Raw genomic sequence first — 19,086 nt, 5'->3', positions numbered from 1 at the left:
CTAAATCAGAGGTTTGGAGGAAAAAATCTTACTTAACTTTAAGTTATGCCCTGATTTTTGGCTTTATCTGCTTAATCTCAAGAAGAGATATCATGCTGTGGTCTTCTCTAGTCTACTTCCAGGCTGCCAGGTATGCAGTCCTGCAGGCGAAAGACGTCCTGGAGATAACTGTTCTTGGGGACTATCCGAATGCCACAGGACACTTTAAATAGATGCATCTCCTTCAAATCAAAATGATTGCAGGCATTTTAACTCCAGAATTGGAATACTGTAACACCCAACAGTGAATGTAGATTTGTACTAGGAGCACTTTGCTGCTGTGGCTGCACTGACAAACACCATCGGGAAGTGATTCCGCAGACTTTCTCATGGAAGGAAGGTAGCTCTCGCTTTGTCTTCGTCACAACGCAGTGTGCCTGGTATGGTGGGTGATGCCTCTTCGTAGGGCTGCATGAGGCACCAGAGCAGAGAACTGGCTGAGTTAGAAATACCCCGGTGGCCTCTGGCCTTTCACAAGCACGATACTTGCACGCTAACTGTTGTATCTGGCTTGTTTGTGATCATCACCCACTATGGCAACACGCTGTTTTGACAAGGATCCCATTTATGAGTACTGTGTTTTAAATTACTGTTGCATTGTGCTTCTATGAAAAATCTCGGTCCCCTTTTACAAATAAATTGACTGTAAATTCCACTTGTGTTTAAGGAACTTCTTGGTTTCCTTTGAGCTCTCTTCGGAGGATGAAAGATGAACATTTGAAGATGTTGTGTGCCGAAAGAGAAGTGTGAAGTTTTTCTGTCCCAGAGGAAGATGATGACGCTGGAAAGAACACAATGAGGAGCCTGAGCGTATGGGAGGTCCTGAATGGTGTAAGTATTTGTTATATTTATCGTTTGTTATATTTAACATAGTACGTTAGATGTAGATTGTGTTTTACAAAGCATTCAAAAAGCAAGTTCTCTCTCTGAGGAGCTTGCTCAATGCCAGAGGAAAGTGAAGGGTTGTCAGTGTTTATCTAATCACGCTCGTGAACGCGTATCAAGTCTAGTTCAGTTCAGTAACCATTGGATCTATTTCACTCTTACATAAAAGTTCAATGTGTTGCTCAATGAAACATCTGTAGATCTAAATGTGTTTACCCTCATTCATGCCTGAATTCTTGGTGCCCATAATCTCTTTATCAAACTGTTGTCTCACACAGTTCGACATTTAGCCGCGCATCCTCGTTCCGCTTTTCTTGTTGACTGCCTTTCTGTGAATTTATAAATTGCCTACGCATAACCCAAGTCACTTAATGATATTTTTGTGTTTTTTCCTGGATAGCAGTAGTTTCTTTCTGCACTGAGAACAGAAGTTGGGTGGTGTCAGCGGTTATTTTTGCCACTGTATGCAAAATGGCGTAAGAGGTAGTACTCCTCATGCTTCGGAGAGCTTTATTTCTACATCAGAGCTTAGAATAGGGAAATACAGCTGGATGTGGGCAGATGCAATTTATATCCCATCTGAATATAATAGACACCTAGACTGTCCAGCTGGAGGGCTTTTACATGTGCTATAATGTGGTAGTACTGCTTAACAAGGCCACTGATGAAAGTATTGTAACTCCATCACCAGATTCAGATGCAAGGCTTCAGTATGTTCCTCTTGGGAGATAACGTTTCATTAGCAGTATATATATGTTGGAAATTTATCTTAGGAGATGAGTAACTAGAAAACCAAAATGCGTTAGGCACCTGCAATAATTATTGTGCGGTTTCATGAAGGTTTTCTCTAGCTCAAGGATCCTGTAGTGACATGGTAGAGCTGCTGTAGTTTGTCACTTTGGTCATACATTTGGCCTTGCAATCTTGTTGAGAAACCTGAGTATCACTACTCAGAAAGTACCTTATCATTGGGGTTTTGGATCTTTCTTCCTTTCTGGGTGAGTTCTAGCAAACTCCTTTATTGTTCTAAACTAAATTTGTGAAAGGTAACCTCTAATCTTCACTCTTACCACACCGCTGTTATTAAAGCAAAAGTATCCTGAGAACCAGGCTGGCTATAAGGCTTTTGATCCTATCACCTGAGGGTTCAAGTGGTCTAAGTCCAACTAGATTTTTCCTTCAGATGGCCAATTAGATAGTTTGGTGTTTTCATTTTAGATTGCTCAAGCAGGATGTGGGAGATGTTGAATCATATCCCTTCCCTATCTAAAGGGATTATGAACCCAGATTTGCTTCTTTACAGGAAAGTCCCCCAACTCCTAAGAATAATCTTGGCCAAGATGTTTTCCAATCCATCTTCTTAAAGTGAACCATTTTTTGTCAGAAAGAGAAGGTCAGGAGTCCGTGTAACACCTTGGTGGGTTGACCCGGATTCCAAGTGATGTTTGCTCAAATATGTAGTACAGGAAATTTGGCCTTTGGGCAGAAATAGAAAGTGATTCCCAGGGAGCACCCTGACCTCAGAGCTGTTGGGTAAGCCTGGACAGGGCTGAGGGCCTTGCTTCCTCTGTGGGCTGCATTTTGAGAGGAAGAAGAGTCGGTCTGTGAGGTGAAACCGAGGAGGGTTGGATGTTGGATCCTTCCCAGAAAAGGGTCCTGGCTGCCTGGGAGAGACGCTTGCTTTCTGAGGGAAAAAAGCTCCTCTCCCTGGAGCTTCTTGCAGACTGGTGCAAGATCTCCTCATCCAACAAACCCTCCTTGGCAGGGGGTCTGCTCGTGGCTGGCAGGGGAACACTGTGGCTCTGCCTGCCCCAGCCAGGCACTGCTCGCTGTAAAGTCCCTGGTATCATTCGTACCAAATGCAGAATGTACTCCGTTTTCCCCGCTGACGTTAAAAATATATGTGAAACCAAAAGTTAAAAATAAAAACCAGAAGCAGGCTGGCTGAACCACTCAGATCCGAAACCCCCTGGCTCTTCCCTATGCCTGAAGTTATACGTGACAATGGCAATTCTGGTGCGGAGAGGGAACACGCTGGGTATCTCCCTCTGTACTTCAGCTCTGCAGCATCAAACGTCACTCCCTGCTGCTCTTACTTTGATATTCGTCATTGTTATTTAGAAATACATCTTGGGATTTCTATGGTCTACTTTCTTCTGATACTGCTTGTCTGGACTTGTCGGGATGAAGTGCTTGGACTTTTAAAACATGTCTACGTGAATACAGCAACGTGTGTTCTCTTTATTCCGTGTGAATGCAGTAACCGTTGGCAAACGCGAACAGAGAGCAAAGACTTTGGTCAGAAGTGCAGGCACTTTTAGGAAAGGATAAATTAACTTTTGTGTTTCATTTCAGTGCTTTCATTATGTGCTTGTAATAGTCTATACAAAATTTCTGGTGTGACGCTGCATGTTTTATACATTTTGTGAAATTGCTACTTTCAAAAATTTTATATTCTACTCATTTTTTTAAGTCATATGTAAGACATCCCTTGGATACTGCTATGCATCTGTTTAGCTATTACTTTGTCTCCTATTTAGCCTGGGTGCCACATACCTGTTTAGTAAAATCTGCTCTTTTCTGCCTGACATTTAACATGTGGTTCCACAACTGTTATGAGCTGATATAGAATCATAGAATTGTTTAGGTTGGAAAAGACCTTTAAGGTCATCACGTCAAACCATTAACCTAGCACTGCCTAGTCTACCATGTCCCCAAGTGCCACATCTACACCCCTTTTAAATACCTCCAGGAATGGTGACTCAACCACTTCCCTGAGCAGCCTGTTCCAGTGCTTGACAACCCTTTTGGCGGAGGAATTTTTCCCAATATCCAATCTAAATCTCCCTGGTGCAACCTGAGGCCATTGTCTCTTGTCCTATCGCTTGTTACTTGGGAGAGGAGACTGACAGCCACCTCGCTACAACCTTCTTTCAAGTAGCTGTAGAGAGCAGTAAGGTCTCCCCTGAGCCTCCTTTTCTCCAGGCTGAACAGCCCCAGTTCCCCCAGCTGCTCCTCAGAAGGCTTGTGCTCCAGACCCTTCCCCAGCTTTGCTGCCTTTTTTCTAGACACGCTCCAGCACCTCAGCGTCCCTCTTGCAGTGAGGGGCCCAAACTGAACCCGGTATTCGAGCTGTGGCCTCACCAGTGCCGAGTACAGGGGGACGATCAGTCCCCTAGTCCTGCTGGCCACACAGTTTCAGATCCAAGCCAGGCTGCTGTTGGCCTTCTTGGCCACCTGGGCACACTGCTGGCTCATGTTCAGCTGGCTGTGGACCAACACCCCAGGTCCTTTCCCACCAGGCACTCTCAGCCACTCCTGCCCGAGCCTGTAGCTCTGTGGGGCTGGTGTGACCCAGGTGCAGGACCCGCGCTCAGCCTTGCTGAAGCTCACACAGTGGCCTCGGCCATCGGCCCAGCCTGCCCAGCCCCCTCTGCAGAGCCTCCTGCCCTCAGCAGATCAACTCTCCCGGCCAGCTTGGTGTCACCTGCAAACTGACTGAGGGTGCACTCGATCCCCTCATCCAGATCGTTGATAAAGACATTAAACAGGCCTGGCCCCAGCACAGAGCCCTGGGGAACACCCCTTGTGACCGGCCACCAGATGGGTTGAGCTCCATTCACCACCGCTCCTTGGGCTCGGCCGTTCAGCCAGTGTTTTACCCAGTGCAGAGCGCACCCGTCCAAGTCATGAGCAGCCAGTTTCTCCAGGAGAATGCTGTGGGAAACTGTGTCAAAGGCTTTGCTAAAGTCTAGGTGGACAAAATCGACAGCCTTTTCCTCATCCACGAGGTTCGTCACCTTGTCATAGAAGGAGGTCAAGTTGGTCAAGCAGGACCTGCCTTTCATAAACCTATGCTGGCTGGGCCTGATCACCTGGTTGTCCTCTATGTCTCGTGATGGAATTCAAGGTGATCTGCTCAATAACCTTCCCCATGTCTGAGGGCAGACTGACAAGCCTGTAGTTCCTTGGATCCTCCTTCTGGCCCTTCTTATAGGTAGGCATCACATTGGCTAACCTCCAGTCACCTGGGACCTCCCCAGCTAGCCAGAACTGCTGATAAATGATGGACAGTTGCTCAGTGAGCTCCTCCACCAGCTCTCCCAATACCCTTGGGTGGATCCCATTTGGCCCCATAGGCTTGTGTGTGTCTAAGTGGTGTGGCTGGTCGCTGACCATTTCCCCTTGGATTGTGGGGGCTTCATTCTTCTCTGTGTCCCTGTCTGCCAGCTCAGGGGCTGGGTACCCCGAGAACACCTGGTCTTACTGTTAAAGGAGTTACAGGCAAAGAAGGCATTAAGTACCTCAGCCTTTTCCTCATCCTTTGTCACTATGTTCCCCCCTGCATCCAACGAAGGATGGCAATTCTTCTTAGCCCTCATTTTGTTGCTAATGTATTTACAGAAACAGTTTTTGTTGTCTTTCATGGCAGTAGCCAGATTAAGTTTTAGCTGGGCTTTGGCCCTTGTAATTTTCTAATTTTCTCCCTGCATAACCTCATGACATCCTTATAGTCCTCCTGAGTTGTCCGCCCCTTCTTCCAAGGGTCATAAATTCTCCCTTTTTTCCCCAAGTTCCAGCCAAAGCTCTGGATCATCACCATCGTTAACCTCTAGACAATCAGAATGCTCCCTAACATACAGGGCTACCCACCACCTCTCCTTCCTTGCCTATCCCTTCTGAAGAGGTTACAGCCATCCATCGCAGCACTCCGGTTGTGCAAGGCAGCCCGCTGTGTTTCTGTCATACTATGTCATAGTTTTCCTGCTGCACAACGGCTTCCAGCTCCTCCTGTTTGTTGCCCGTGCTGTGTGCGTTGGTGTAGATGCACTTCAGTTGGGCTGTTGATCCTGCCACCTTTTTCTGGGCAGAAACCCTAATTCCTGCTTTACCGTTCTCAGGTGCTCCCTGGTTTCTAATGCATCAATAACCCTTGTGTCTTTGTTACCGCATAGATCTCCACCCCCTACCTCCACTGAGGCGGCAGACCAAAGGACCTAGCTAGCACACTATCCCTCCAACACTGGTGTGCCCCCCCCAGCTTATCTGTAGTGAGCCTGGTTTTATCCCTTTCTCCCTTCAAATCCAGTCTAAAGCTCTTTCAATGAGCCCTTGAACAAAAGCTAACTCTTGGGGAGTGGGAATGTGCTTCCAAATGGGTACCAATGTGAGAAAGGTGCTACCAAAAAGTGTCACTGCCAGTCCGTAGTCTGACTTCTGCCCCGAGTCACTTTTTCTCACCATCTCCCATGTGTGTCAGACTGGGGAGAGGATGTAGTTCGAAACTAAGCCACTAAAGGAATTTAATAAAAAACAGTTTTCATTGGGATCTGTTCTGTGATCTGAGTCACTGTGTGTCTGCTCAAATGCATGTGTCAGTATGATGGAGGCAGCTGCAATGCCTGACTCCTAGGGCTATATCAATAACAAATTAAAATTACTGTGGCTTTGTGCTGAAGATGAAAAGTGCTTCACCTCATCTCAAAACATTCACCTCTCCAAAGCAACGCATACTCTTGAAATCAGATTTAAAAAAATGGAAAGTTTTAAGACATTGACTTGTTCATCACTTTTTATTACCAGGCAAACCTAGCAGCCAAATTCAATTTCAATTCATGAGGACTTTCATCTCCCCACCTGCTTTCAGCTCCAGATTATATTTTGGACCTATTTGCTGTTCCCTGAATGGTCTTTTTAGCCAGCCCTACCCCCTTGCCCATGGAAAGACATTGCACATGTTTTATGTTGTTGTAACTCCACTGATTTTGGCAGGGCTTCTCATCCCTAATGAAAGAGAAAAGAGAGTCAAGCAGAAGAGTTTTGCAGCCACAGATCACTGTCAGTGCATGCTTTGCCATCTGAAAGGGTAAGGCCACAGCTGATAATTTTTTCTACTAAGCAATGCGATGGGGTTGCAGGATCCTTTAGACTGCAGATTTCATGACCTCCGAACCTCTGGAAAGCAGAGCTTTTGCAAGGAGCATTGGTATGCAGATAGATGGTGTAGCCAGAGCTCCCACTGCTCTTGGTCTACCGAGAAACTCTGTAGAATCAAAAGCCTACAAACAGCAAAACAAAGCTGATGTTTTCTGGCTTCTGAGGATGATAAGAAATGCATGGGAGGCTCCTTTAACATCCCTAGAATTCCATCATTTTTTGTTTCATAGCTTCTTTATTGTGGCCTTCCTGAGAAAATTCTTGTATATTGTTTCAGAGAACTGGTCACAGGGGTAATGCAAATAACTGCTTCTCAAAAGAGAGAGATCAGTGTCACACAGAGGAAAAGCTGTTTTAAAACTTTCTCAGTGGTGTGGTAAAGTTACTGTAAGAGGGTAAACTCAATGACAACATTTCTTTCTATTGAACTCATTATGAACCTGGCACTTTTTTTCGTGTAAAAGACAGACAAATGGATAAAGTTGGAAGTGGCTTCTAGCCCTCCTACTCTCTGTACAATTTGTTCACCCTCTTCTGAGCCTCATCTCCTTCTCAAGCATCGAGAAAACTTCTCTGGAAGTAGTACTATCAGAACAAAGTCTGGCACAGGAAGAAATAGACCTAATTTTTTGAGCTGCCACAAGGAAGAAAGCAAGTCAGATCATATCAGAAAAGGAGGAACATTAGATGATATCTGCTTGAAAAGCTTTGCTTGCCATTGACGTGGGAGACTTCTTTGCCAGGGGACAAAGTCACTCTGCCTGTTCTGCAACTTATTCCTTTGAGTTAGCCCCTTAAGCGCTAGTAATCTTGACATAGCCTGGAGTAACAAGAAGAGTGTAGGGATTAAATGTCACAAAGTACACAACGGGACCATGACATTTCATAACTCCAAAAGTCCCAGGTTTTTTTGAATAACAAGCTTTTTGTTTTGAAATACATTTTCTGTGGCCACTTGCTAGAAGTGATACTTTCTTTCAAAGATTTTGAAATAGATGATTTTTTTTTAATTTGAAAAAAATGTTCAAACATTTTTAATTGGTTCAATAAGGGCCTTTTCCTGAATAGCTCCTCCTGTCATCTGTAGGAAGCTGTAGTCCCACAGTACAGTGTCTTTTGATACTCCTGAAGTTTGCTATTAATTCCCTATTGATATGTATGTTTATTGTAACCTCAAACAACCACCCTACCCCGCGCTTAGGTTCTCTTTCACCAGAATGTCTTTTCCCCCAAATCACCTTTTGCCTGGGATGTTCTTTGTGCAGATGCGGCAGGCTGCCTTTCAGTGTTAATACAGCATCACACCAGAGTGCAGACAATTTCAGGTAGCCCTGACTTTGACCTGGGCTGAAAAAGCCATGGGATGCCATTTTCTTGGTTAGCATCAGACAATATTTATTTTTTTCCTGGTAAAGCACTGGCAAAGTCCTTTGGAGCAGTTTCTGCAGGTATTTATTCTACCTCTGCTCTTTCCTGTTTTATTTTTCTCATTTGTCTTTGGTTTCGTACTTCTAACCTGCCATTCTCAAGCAAGAGTTTATCAGGAAGAAAAAGGTCGCATGAAAAGCATCCTTAAGTTAAACTGCTGCAAGGCAAGGCTACTCTGCAGTCTTGTAAAAGATATATGAGTGACAGTTTTGCATCAGCTTCATTTTTTTCCCTTCAGTAACCTGGAATGGTTTTACTAAACCAGAAGTTATTTACATGAAATAGAAAATAGTCCTTTTTAGCTGAGAATGCTCTGAAAAATCAGGAGTGGTCCCTGGCACCTCCAAATTGCAGGACAGATCGCTGTGACGGCTGCTCAGCCTTCTTGTCTTGACTGCAAGCTGAATTAGAAATGAAAGCCCAGAATGTTGGGGCTTTTTTTGTGCTAAAATTGGGCACATTTGAAGAGGTGGCTATTTACAAACTTACTGTATATTAGGTGACATGTAACTGATGGCTGCAGGGGACCTTCAGCTCATGATGTCGCTTGCTCTGGAACTTGGTAGCAATGTTGTGTGGGTGACGTTACACCTCAAACGTAAATGCCCCGGGGCCAGGGGCTGCCGGTTTGGGGGGGGGGTTGGGGGCCTGCCTGCGTCATGCTGCAGGGCCTGCTCCGTGCCCAGCGCTGCCACAAAGCAGATAGTTAAGAAGCCACAGTGACAGACATCCTGAACCACAGCTCCCGTCATCCCCAGTATCACCTTCAGTGACACAGCCGGCCTCTTCCTGATGCAGAAGAGGAGCATAATTTTTTCCTATTTAATTTATTTATTCCTATTATAGCACATACATTTCTATATGCTATAGACAGTATTTGTGCTGTACTGTAGGTGGTTAGCTGTGCTGTACGTCAGCTATACTGACAGCGACAGGAGCAAGGGGGAGCTGGAGCTGGCAAGCGGCAGCATTCCTACCCTGTCGCTTTTACGTCATTTCTCTCTGCTGACTTGTAACTTTCCAGTCTTCTGCATTTTATACGTTACAGTTAGTTTACAGTACTGATAAATCTAATTTTTGACGATTCATACCGTGTAGGTGCCATTTTTCCTAACCAAATAGCAGTGCCCACAAAATTTAGCTTTTAAGCTTAGGGTTATTACCATTGAGCTGCAACAGAAGGTTGGGGTTATGCTTGTTGGCAGTTTTTTCTTGTGTAATGTTTTGGGGTTTTTTTAATGGTGGTTTTGTAAGGGACTGAGCAGATGAAAAGAGTTAGGTCTGGTTTAGATTGTTAGCATGACATTTCAGAATTTCCACTCGACATGCAATAGGACATTATAGATTGTTTTGAGCAGAGGGTCAGAGATTTTATTTAAGACTGCATTTGAACTTAGAAAGTGGAACTGTTTAAATGTGGAATGTGACTTTAAAATTTTTTAAAAATCTATTTCTACATGTACACTTCTTAAAGATTACAGGAGAAAAGACTTTCTTATATAGGCATCTCTTGTACCAAGGGATTTTTGCCACTTCGAAAAGTATTTAAGAAGAGTTCAAGAAAATTGTGAAGAGGCCAACAAAATCCATCTTGTTGATATTCCCCATATTGCAAAACTATTTTAGCTACGGGTATTATAATAGCAGTGCTGGTAACTGTTTTGCTGGGAATGCTGATTGAAAAGGGTAACACGACTGGGGTAAACAGACATGTCTGAACAAATAAAGAGATTAGAAGGAAACTGAAATCTTGCCTATTGGTAGCTAACTCCTCATCCATAATTTCACATCTGCTCACTGTTTTTCCACCTAGTAAATCCAGAAATGAAACTACAGAGCAATGGCAGCACTCTGGATCCCCGTGACCTAACAGATAAGCTCTGACATTAGAGGTATAGCCGAAGAAATTACTGCCTCCACAGCTATGAACATACTGCCAGTATTTCTCAGTGTGTCTCTTTTTGCACACTTTTGGGATGACCGTAAGTCATTCTGGATCTCAAGTGTGTCCTCACTTTTCTGCCTCTTCTGCTGTTCAAGATACAGTGAGTCTGGCGTTTTTCCAGAAAAAAACTCCTGGATATTGTGAGGCAAAGTCTGCCTATGAATTTTGGCAGGACTGGTACATGGAAGCACAGCCCTGGTAGCAAGTATTCTTAGTTTCAAACCTCTCATGAGGACAACACCATCTGTATGAAGAAAAGCAGACCTGGGCCCTTTAGTTAAGCAGGTGGAGAGAGGAGGTGACCCAGGGGATCTTACACAGTTGACTGCAACAGTATGCAAAGATCTCAAGAAAATTTTGAATGAAAGGACAAGCAGAGGTTGGGAAGGGAACAGGATAAAGTGAAACCTGACTTTAGTGTTGGATGGTGTCAGCTCAATAGAGTCTTTGAAAATCTATTTCCTACACAAAGGAAACATGTTTCCTTCCTGGGAATTTCAGTTAAGCCTTTTCATGCAGTCTTGTGGGATGCAGTGATGAGGGAGCTGCGAGAAAACAGGGATTAGGTGTGCACAGGGCTGGCTAAAAGGCAGAGCGCACTGCGAAGTGTTAATAAGTAAGCGGTGAGGAAGGAATTCATAAGCTGGGTGTGGTGGTGGCACAAATATGCTGTATGGAAACAATTGTGGAAGGGGAGGACCCTGGTGTATAAGGTGGATGTGCTGCTAATGTGATCTTAAAGTGGTCTGGTGAGGTACATTCAGCAGGAAAGAGGGAAGCTTACTGCCCTGATTCAAAGACGTTTGTAAGATTTCGTTTAAATTTTGCTTATTCTTCTAATTGCCTACGTTACAAAGATGGACTGAGACTGAGGGTGCCCAGGGTGGTCAGAGGGATGGAGAGCTTTGTGCCGGTAAGGAGCTGGGGGACCCTGTGCTGGAAAGGAGCTGGGAAGTGGACACTGTTTAGTCGAGCAAAGAAGCCTCAGAGGGGACCAAGACTGCTTCCTATTAGCAGTGTAAATACCAGAGAGGGTACCAATGAACACACGGGACTAACCTAGCTGTGAATAGAAATGTGTGTTTCAAATGAGAAAGTGCTTTCCAACCATGGCACAAATTTTCTAACTAGAAAAAAAGTTTCACAGTAGGATTGGTCAAGCGCTGGCACAGGTGCCCAGAGGCTGTTGAATCTCCATCCCTGGAGGTGCACAAAGCTTGACTGGACGAGACACTGAGCAACTTGATCCCACTTTGAACGGGATGTTTAAGTAAGGGGGTGGCCTAGATGATGTCCAGGGGTGCCTTCCACCTGCATGATCCTGTGCTCCATTAGAATGAAAAAGCTGCCAGGCACCTTTCACAACACATCAGTGAGAAGCAGAAGGAGAGAAAGGAAAAGTCCTCAAAACCCAAAATGCTGTCAAGGCAGGCAGGCAGGAAAGAAACCTGAGGACCAGGGTGCTCTTTGCAGGCTGTGGGCCTTACATGGAAGAAGTTCAGGGACAAGACAGAACATATCTTGCCATCTCTTTCAGCATTTGGGTCTCACAGCTTATCAATAATGCCTTCTCAGAATTTTTTGATACAGAGGTACTTCATAAATTATTTGTTTGTTGTCTTTATCACTCATTTCCTCAACATATTTTTCACAAGATTCAGGGTATTTTTCAGGAGAGCTGAGAATGGCCAAGTAATGAAAAAAAGAGGTGCTGAGAGTTGGAAAAAATCTTAGTTTTCTATGAAACTAGTACAGCTGAGGCAGTATGAGGATGTAAAAAAGGAGTGGGGGGGAAAGGAGAGGATCAAAAGAGAATTAAAGGGAAGAAGGAGAAAGAGCAGACCAGAAGAAGTCCAGATTTGCTAAAGAGATGCGCAAAACTGAATTTCTTTGGCAGGTTCAATGGCACAGCCTCTCACAAATAATTTAGAAAGTGAAATGAGGTTGGGAAGCAAATTTGACCTGACTTTTATTTTTGAATCATGGAATTACAGATCTTGCAAAAGACAGGGCACTAGCCTGGGCAGTCAGCAACAATTTGACTCGGCCCTCCCTAACTCTTCCTCTTTCCCAGTGAGCCTCCTGGCAGGACTATCTGTAGGGGAAAAAGGCAGTTTATTCATCAGGCCCATTCATCCCTCAGAACAGCAGGAACTCAATTTTCTGTCAGTGTCATTCCACTGAAATAAATGCAGGCAATTTGGCTCCTAGGCTAGTAGACCTACTATTAACACAGAAACACATGCACAAGGACTGGGCTGATACATAGCTTAACAGAAACATTATAATTGGATGCCCAGGAAAACATATTTTTAAAAACAATTTATTTTTTTTTTTACATTGAAGTAACAGGCAAAAAATAAGCATAGAAGTGAAAAACCGGGTAATGTAAAACATATTTTCATGTGAAAGGCTATCTTAGTCACTGCTTTTGTTTGTATCTGAAAAGGAAAATTTCATATGCTTTTGGTAATCTGTAGATTGAGCTACAACTGTTCCTTCTGATGCTAAAGAGGTACACAATAAGTTGTGTGATTTCCAGTGACTAAGCCTCAGCATGCCCTAAGGTATGTATCCAAAATATAAGTATAAACCTTCATTGAGTCATGGTCCAGTTCTCCTGGTATGGCCAATGGGATGCACCCTAAAAAGCTGCAAGTCTTAATGTCTGTACACCTGCAAGGTGCAAGACAGTGTATAAAACACGAGAGATGTATACAATTCGGGATCCTCTCCCTGTAGCTTTTCTCTGGTTTTGCACGTGAATGCACTGCTTCAGCCTTTCACGGAGAGCCAGGGAAGGGCTTTCTGTCTCCTGGTACCCTGCAGTCTGCTGCCTCTCAGGTCTCCATTGCGTGGGTGACCCAGGTCACTTGCAGCACACACACAAATGTCACTGCTCTCAGCCTGCGTTGCGATCTCTGCACACTGTGTGTGCGGGGGCCATGTACAGGGGGGCTGCTTGCTGAGGTGGCAGATGCCCTGGTCTCCTAGAACGGTCACGGGCAGGGTGACAGGTCTGGGCATTGAAACAAAAACCTCCCCGGGGAAAATCTTTGAACTGTTTGGAAATGCCCTGGGTGTTCATAGCCCAGAGGCAGGCAGCTGCGCATGAGCTGGCATGTCTCTAGTGGCTCGAAGACCCAGAAGGCATCAGGCACTTTCAGTTGGATTGCCTGACACCCGAGAACATGGCCATGGAGAAGTATGCTAGCTTGGCACTTGGACACTGCAAGAGAGGCCAAGTGGAAAATGAAACATGTCCATGCTTGTACAGAAGAGGAATTCTCAAATGCTTTCTTCTGCTTCTCTCATGCACTTGTTTCCTTTTTCCACTATGGTCAACACAGAGTAGCTGTCTCATAAGCGAGCACCTCAGTCAGCTGCAGATGTTCACCTCTGATAATGCCTTTACATTGCACACGTTTCCTGTCAGGACGTGCTGTCCTTCTCACCACAGTTAGAGTTGGTAGGACTGATACTCTAGGTGGCTAAACATTTGCTTTACATCCTTCTCTGACCCCTCTGGTCTCTGAGGATCAACTCTTGAATACATCCTTGCTACTACCCCTTCCAATATCTCCTTTCAGCTTTAGGAGTGCTCTGTCACAAGAAGTCTCTGCAATTATCTCCTGCAGTGTGGTTTCTGCATCTATCTCCTGCTTTGGATCCCAAAGAGCTTCCCCTATCTGATCCACCTTTGCCAGGCGGACTGGTTGTCCTCCACTCCTGAGCCCTCTGGCTGTGGCTTGTCTCTTAGCGGAGGATGCAACGTGCAAGACAGTGCTGCTGCCAAAAACCAGTGAAGGAAAACTACTACCTCTGGGATGGCAAGGACTGCTCTGCAGGGGCTTGAATGCAGTGCCGGACCTGACTGCCGCTGCCTTGCAAAGACCAGTGCCACCTCAGGAGGTAAGGGTCACGGTCGGTGCACGGTCCTCTGTGGAGAGGAAGAGAGAGAAAGATGTTTGGTCTGAACTCAGTGTGTGCAGAGGCAGCAAAGGGGAGGGAGTGCCTGGGGATCAGGTTGGAAGCGAGCCCCCAGGGACTGGGGGAGGTTTCATCCAAGCACTATATGAAGACTCAGCCATTGGCAGCATCACCAACCTCATGTGGGCTGCGCGGTGGATGGACCTCAGGGACCTCAGACACATCTAACAAGCAGGGATAATTACTACAGATGGCAGCTGTGTTCCTGAAGTGCATTCACTGGGGGAGGCCAACATTGCTTCAGGTGAAGGAGAGATTTGAATGCTGAGGGAAAGAGAAGAACGAATAAAATGGCAGGCTGTGTTCCTACTCGTAAAGATGCCAGAGGGTGTCCCTGGGCAAGGAGACTCAAGCCTCTGTGTCATTCACTTATCAAAAGATACCTGCCCCCACTTCAGGCTAGGGCAAATATCACTTTCCAAACCAGTTTTTTGGTATGGTTTTGGGGGTTAGGACCAATCAATGACCACTCCTAACAGGCAGTTTGTGAGCACCCATTCTGGAAGGTGAAATGGTTTAATCATGTGAATATGGGCTTCAGTGCCTGAGAATGGTTTTAGTCACGCTTAAATCACCAGCAAAGTTGTAGCATTAGATGTTTTTGGCACCTAACTTAGGGCGAGCAAATCCTGGCCAAACTGCCTAAGAAACGGGAAAGCCTGGGCATGAAGTTATTGAACCAATCTACTGCATTCAGTGATGACTTGTGTGGTTCCTACCTTGTAATCACCCCAAGCCAGACCTGTACTTACCACCTTTGCCATGCACTGCCACAGCTTTTTTTGTTGTTTTTCTGACCAGTTGTGCCAAATTACAGCTGTGGCACTCTACAGCGGCCAACAGGTGCCGTGTAGCAAGGACCCGTAGCCTAGACGCACCACCAGAAGGCACAACCCAGGTCTGCAACCCACCGCTGGGACCTGCCCCTCTCATGCCACCCAGCAGAGACCTGGTTGCATCACCTAAAGTGCCAGATGCGTCCCCCATTGTGTCTCTCAGGGGAAGGACTGTCAGTGACACTGGATGCAGGACAGTCTCCCTGGGCAAGAAGACCGGGGACAGTGTGGAGCTTGAAACGTTGGGAACATTTGGCTGCACAGAGCTTTTTCAGGAGATTCCGGCCTGAGCGAACATGTAGTGAGCAAGGTCTTTGCCAAAATCCCCTTGTAAAAGGGGGCCAGTCGAGGATGCGCTGCCAGGTGTGGAAGTCCAAGTGGCTGTTGGAGCGTCTGGGTCAGATTTTGCTGTGCTGATGTCTGGATGACAGGCATTATAATAACGCATCAGTTGCTTCAGTGTAATTACCTGGGTTGCAAGCATAGGCTCCAGTAAGCACAGACTCCATAGCCTCAAGGTCAGGGATGTTTGTGCTTCAGTTAAGCAGTTAAATTAAATTTAAATTTTAGAATAATAATAACAACAACAAGAATAGTATTTTATTATATATTTATTATATGTAATATATAATATTTATAATATAAATAAATTTAAATAAAAATGTTAAAAAAAGACAACAGTTAAATGCACGCAGAAGTTAAAATGTATGCCTAAGATCCATTGAAATTGAATTCACGCTTTAAATGTTTTCTTGATCCTGCTTAGTCCAGTCACTATTTCTTTATCACCTCATGAAATCATTCTCTCCAGGCTAAGCTAGACTCACAGCCTTGTAATTTAGGGACCAGACTTTACACCTGAATGCCTAAAAATATCAAAATAACTGTAAAAAATTCAAGCTACACAACTTGATTTTTCACCTCTGCTATACACAGTGAAGGAACAGCAGAAAAAAACGAAAGAAAAATTATTAGGAGAGATGTTTGCCCTCCAGCTGGACTATGTTTTTGTAAAAGCAGTAATTTGTGTCAAAGTGATCTAAACAGAGAAATCAGCAAAGGAAATTAAAACTGTCATTCTCTGACATACAATACCACATGAAGAATGCAGAACAGCTGTAAGCTAAATAAGCCACCTAATACTTAATTCTTCATGTTGTTCTTTTTGCAGACTTCACAATAGTGTTCCAGCCTATGGTACTTGTCTGGCAATTAAACGGTTAGTGCTGGTAAATGATTTCTGGCACTTAAAAATGTATTTTTCATATTCTTTTGAAAAAGAAACAGGATAAACTGTAACTGCTTTTGGAAAGTGCATTGCTAAGTCTTCTGAGAAAGGAAAATGCAATTTCCAGGCCCCAGACCTAGAAAAGCAAAACGTGAAACAAACTCACTTGCATGTTACGTGCATGTTTTTGGAGAGCAAGTTTTCCTTATTATTCTTTCCACTTCAGCTAGACATGTAAGTTAATGCATACCTTAAAAATGAAATTGAAGAAAAAAAAAAAAAAGAGACAACATCCCTCCAACCAATTCAATCAAACCCTTTTCTCATTTTGGCCTGTCTGCTTACATAGTTTTAGAAAAGAAGATCTTGGCAAGCGAAGAAGCTAAAGTTTTCCCATTTTAAAGCACTTTATCCTTCTTCCATTTTCACTGTCATTTCAGGCAAGTTTACTTAGACAATACAAGAACTATTTCCTGGACTTTCTTGGAGCTGCTAAAACACATCCCTCTGCCCCTCACTCCACAAAAAAGATCCACTTCATGCCCTGCATTGAACGGATCTTACTGTGACAAACATTTTCAGTACCTTCTCCTTTGGACTTGAAGATGCAAATATCATACAGGAGTCTCTGTGCAAGTCAGCTAAGGAAATGCTTTCTTTACCACTGCTCCAAAATGGAAAAAAAATACCCTCCCCATCCCTTAGGACAAAATGGCAGTGCACGCGCAGGCTGCTGCACCAGCCCGGGTGCTGGGGCATGTGCTGCTGCCAAAGGGGCTGACAGGGAAGGATTCTGCCTAGAGATAGGAAGAGCAAAAAGATCCTCACCTCTTTTTTCACCCCCTACTTAAGCCTCTTCAGACAAACTCGCCACCTTTCTATTCTATTTCCCAGCCTCCTAAAGAAGGAAATTCGATTAGTGAATCCCATTTGTCCGCTTCTGTTCTGTACTGCAGGTGGTTTCACAGCATCAGTCCAATTGGGAGGATACAATAGCAGCGTTGTCACCCTCACACCATGCCTTAAACAAGCATCCCAGAGAGCAAGAGGCTAAATGCATAATAAATATGTATTTATTCCTACATTTGCTTTACTGATTTTGAGCCTCTGGGGTGTATTTATATGTTTTTCAAACTCCTATCTATCAAAAGACCCGACATTGGTTTGTTATTGTTGTCATTATTACTATTACTACGACTACTATATGTATATATATACTACTACTACATAGAATATATGTAAAAGTCCAGTCCACCTGAAGGACTTTGAGGTTATTATGGCTCTAGTAACAGTATCACCCATACTGAAACTCTTAATAAAGTACAGGTAGCTCATGAGGCTCTAAAGTGAATGAGACTGTAAAGAAAGGCTTGCCCTCAACGTGCTTGTAGTCATTCTCCCTGAAGATAAATTGCCTGAAGAGGAAATTACAAGGCAGCTAGATTTGCTATTTTATTTCAATATAAAACGTGCAGGGAACACTACTGGCATAGCAAAGTTAAACACCTTGTCAAGCAAGCATAAGGACCTCAGGCCATCCTCCAGCTGAGGAAACATCTTTGCTGCCATCAGGCTAGTATTGCTGGGTTTGCTCCGTCAAATCTCAAATCTTTCTGTTCTCTTTCTGCCATTCATGCTACTTAATGCACAGTAAAGATTAATGAAAGTCATATAACTTCCGAGAACTGAAAATTCCTCAAGAAAAGTATAATTCTGCTTCCTGGTTGCATTCAGTCTTCTGTTGTGTGAGGGAGTCTGATGATCCATTCAATAATGTTCCTAGTGTGTTTGGTAATTAGTAGAGAGATTTTCAAAAGCATGAATAACAGCGATAAGGCCTTCTCCCATGCGTGTTACAACTGTTCTTGGTCAAATTTCTGAAACCAGGGTGCTTTCTTTGCTCTTCTCTGGGCTTCTGCCCAGGCTGATGTGGTCATCCTGGCAGTAAGAGTCCTGGTCTTCTTAGGGCACTCTCCTTGGCACAACCTCATAAGCCTCACAGATGAGGAGGTGAGACACTTGCCCAAGATTGTGGATGATCTGCCATCAGAAGGAGACCAGGAGCTGACTGGGAGCCTAAACTCACCCGGGTTGGTCCTTTTTACACCTGAGCATTATGGCTTGCTGCTTTGCTGTTGTGCCCTTCTGCCTGTGTCCTTCTCCCACTAGTCCACAAACTCATCCTCTGGGCGCTGCTACCCTGCTTAGGACAGACCTTGAAGGATTGACCCTTACATCGAATTGTGAAATTAAAGACTTGAGCTGTTTGGGGCATCTGGTATAACTTCAGCTCCTTGTCACCCTGTTACAGCTCAGAAGCAGATGGTTTGTCAGTCTCTTTTCTTCTGGCCTGACACGTTTTTCAGAGTTTATGAATGGCCACTTGCATCAGTGAGCCTGTGACGATATACTACACACACCAGCCTTGGGTGACAGAGAGGAACTACACAAGCATGTGAATTTCAAACTACTTATCAAAGAAAAGTCTGTGTAGAGATGTTCAAGGGTGGTTTTTTTATGTCTCCTCGGTATTTTCTTGCAGTTTGTTTTGAAGTTTTGGGGAGAAGTGCTGTACCTTTGGACCGAAGCAAAGGAATGGCAACAGAAGTGAGTCTAGACTGGAGAACAGTCTGGTAAGTTTTTTCTTAGACTGAATTTTGACGTGCATTCAACCTAACTGAAAGCCCCCAACAAACAAAACACACAGTGAGATACGGATTTCAGCTGAAACAGTTTCCAGATCTGGTTTGTGCCTGTGCTGCTGATGGAGAGGGGCCAAAGAGAGGGGGAAGGGGGTG

At 44.5% G+C, this 19,086-nt stretch overlaps 1 long non-coding RNA gene across 1 annotated transcript in view; it reads left to right on the top strand.

The window, feature by feature from the left end:
* Positions 1–19,086, top strand: part of LOC114012093 (uncharacterized) — a 40,149-nt gene that overhangs the window by 5,446 nt on the left and 15,617 nt on the right. Inside the window, exons 4-5 of the long non-coding RNA XR_008747151.1 lie at positions 707–870; positions 6,697–18,921. This is a non-coding gene — a long non-coding RNA (uncharacterized LOC114012093). The remainder of the gene's footprint in view (positions 1–706; positions 871–6,696; positions 18,922–19,086) is intronic.

Source organism: Falco peregrinus, chromosome 5, assembly GCF_023634155.1.
Source record: "Falco peregrinus isolate bFalPer1 chromosome 5, bFalPer1.pri, whole genome shotgun sequence".
NCBI lineage: Eukaryota > Metazoa > Chordata > Aves > Falconiformes > Falconidae > Falco > Falco peregrinus.
This window is presented reverse-complemented; position numbering and strand designations above follow the sequence as displayed.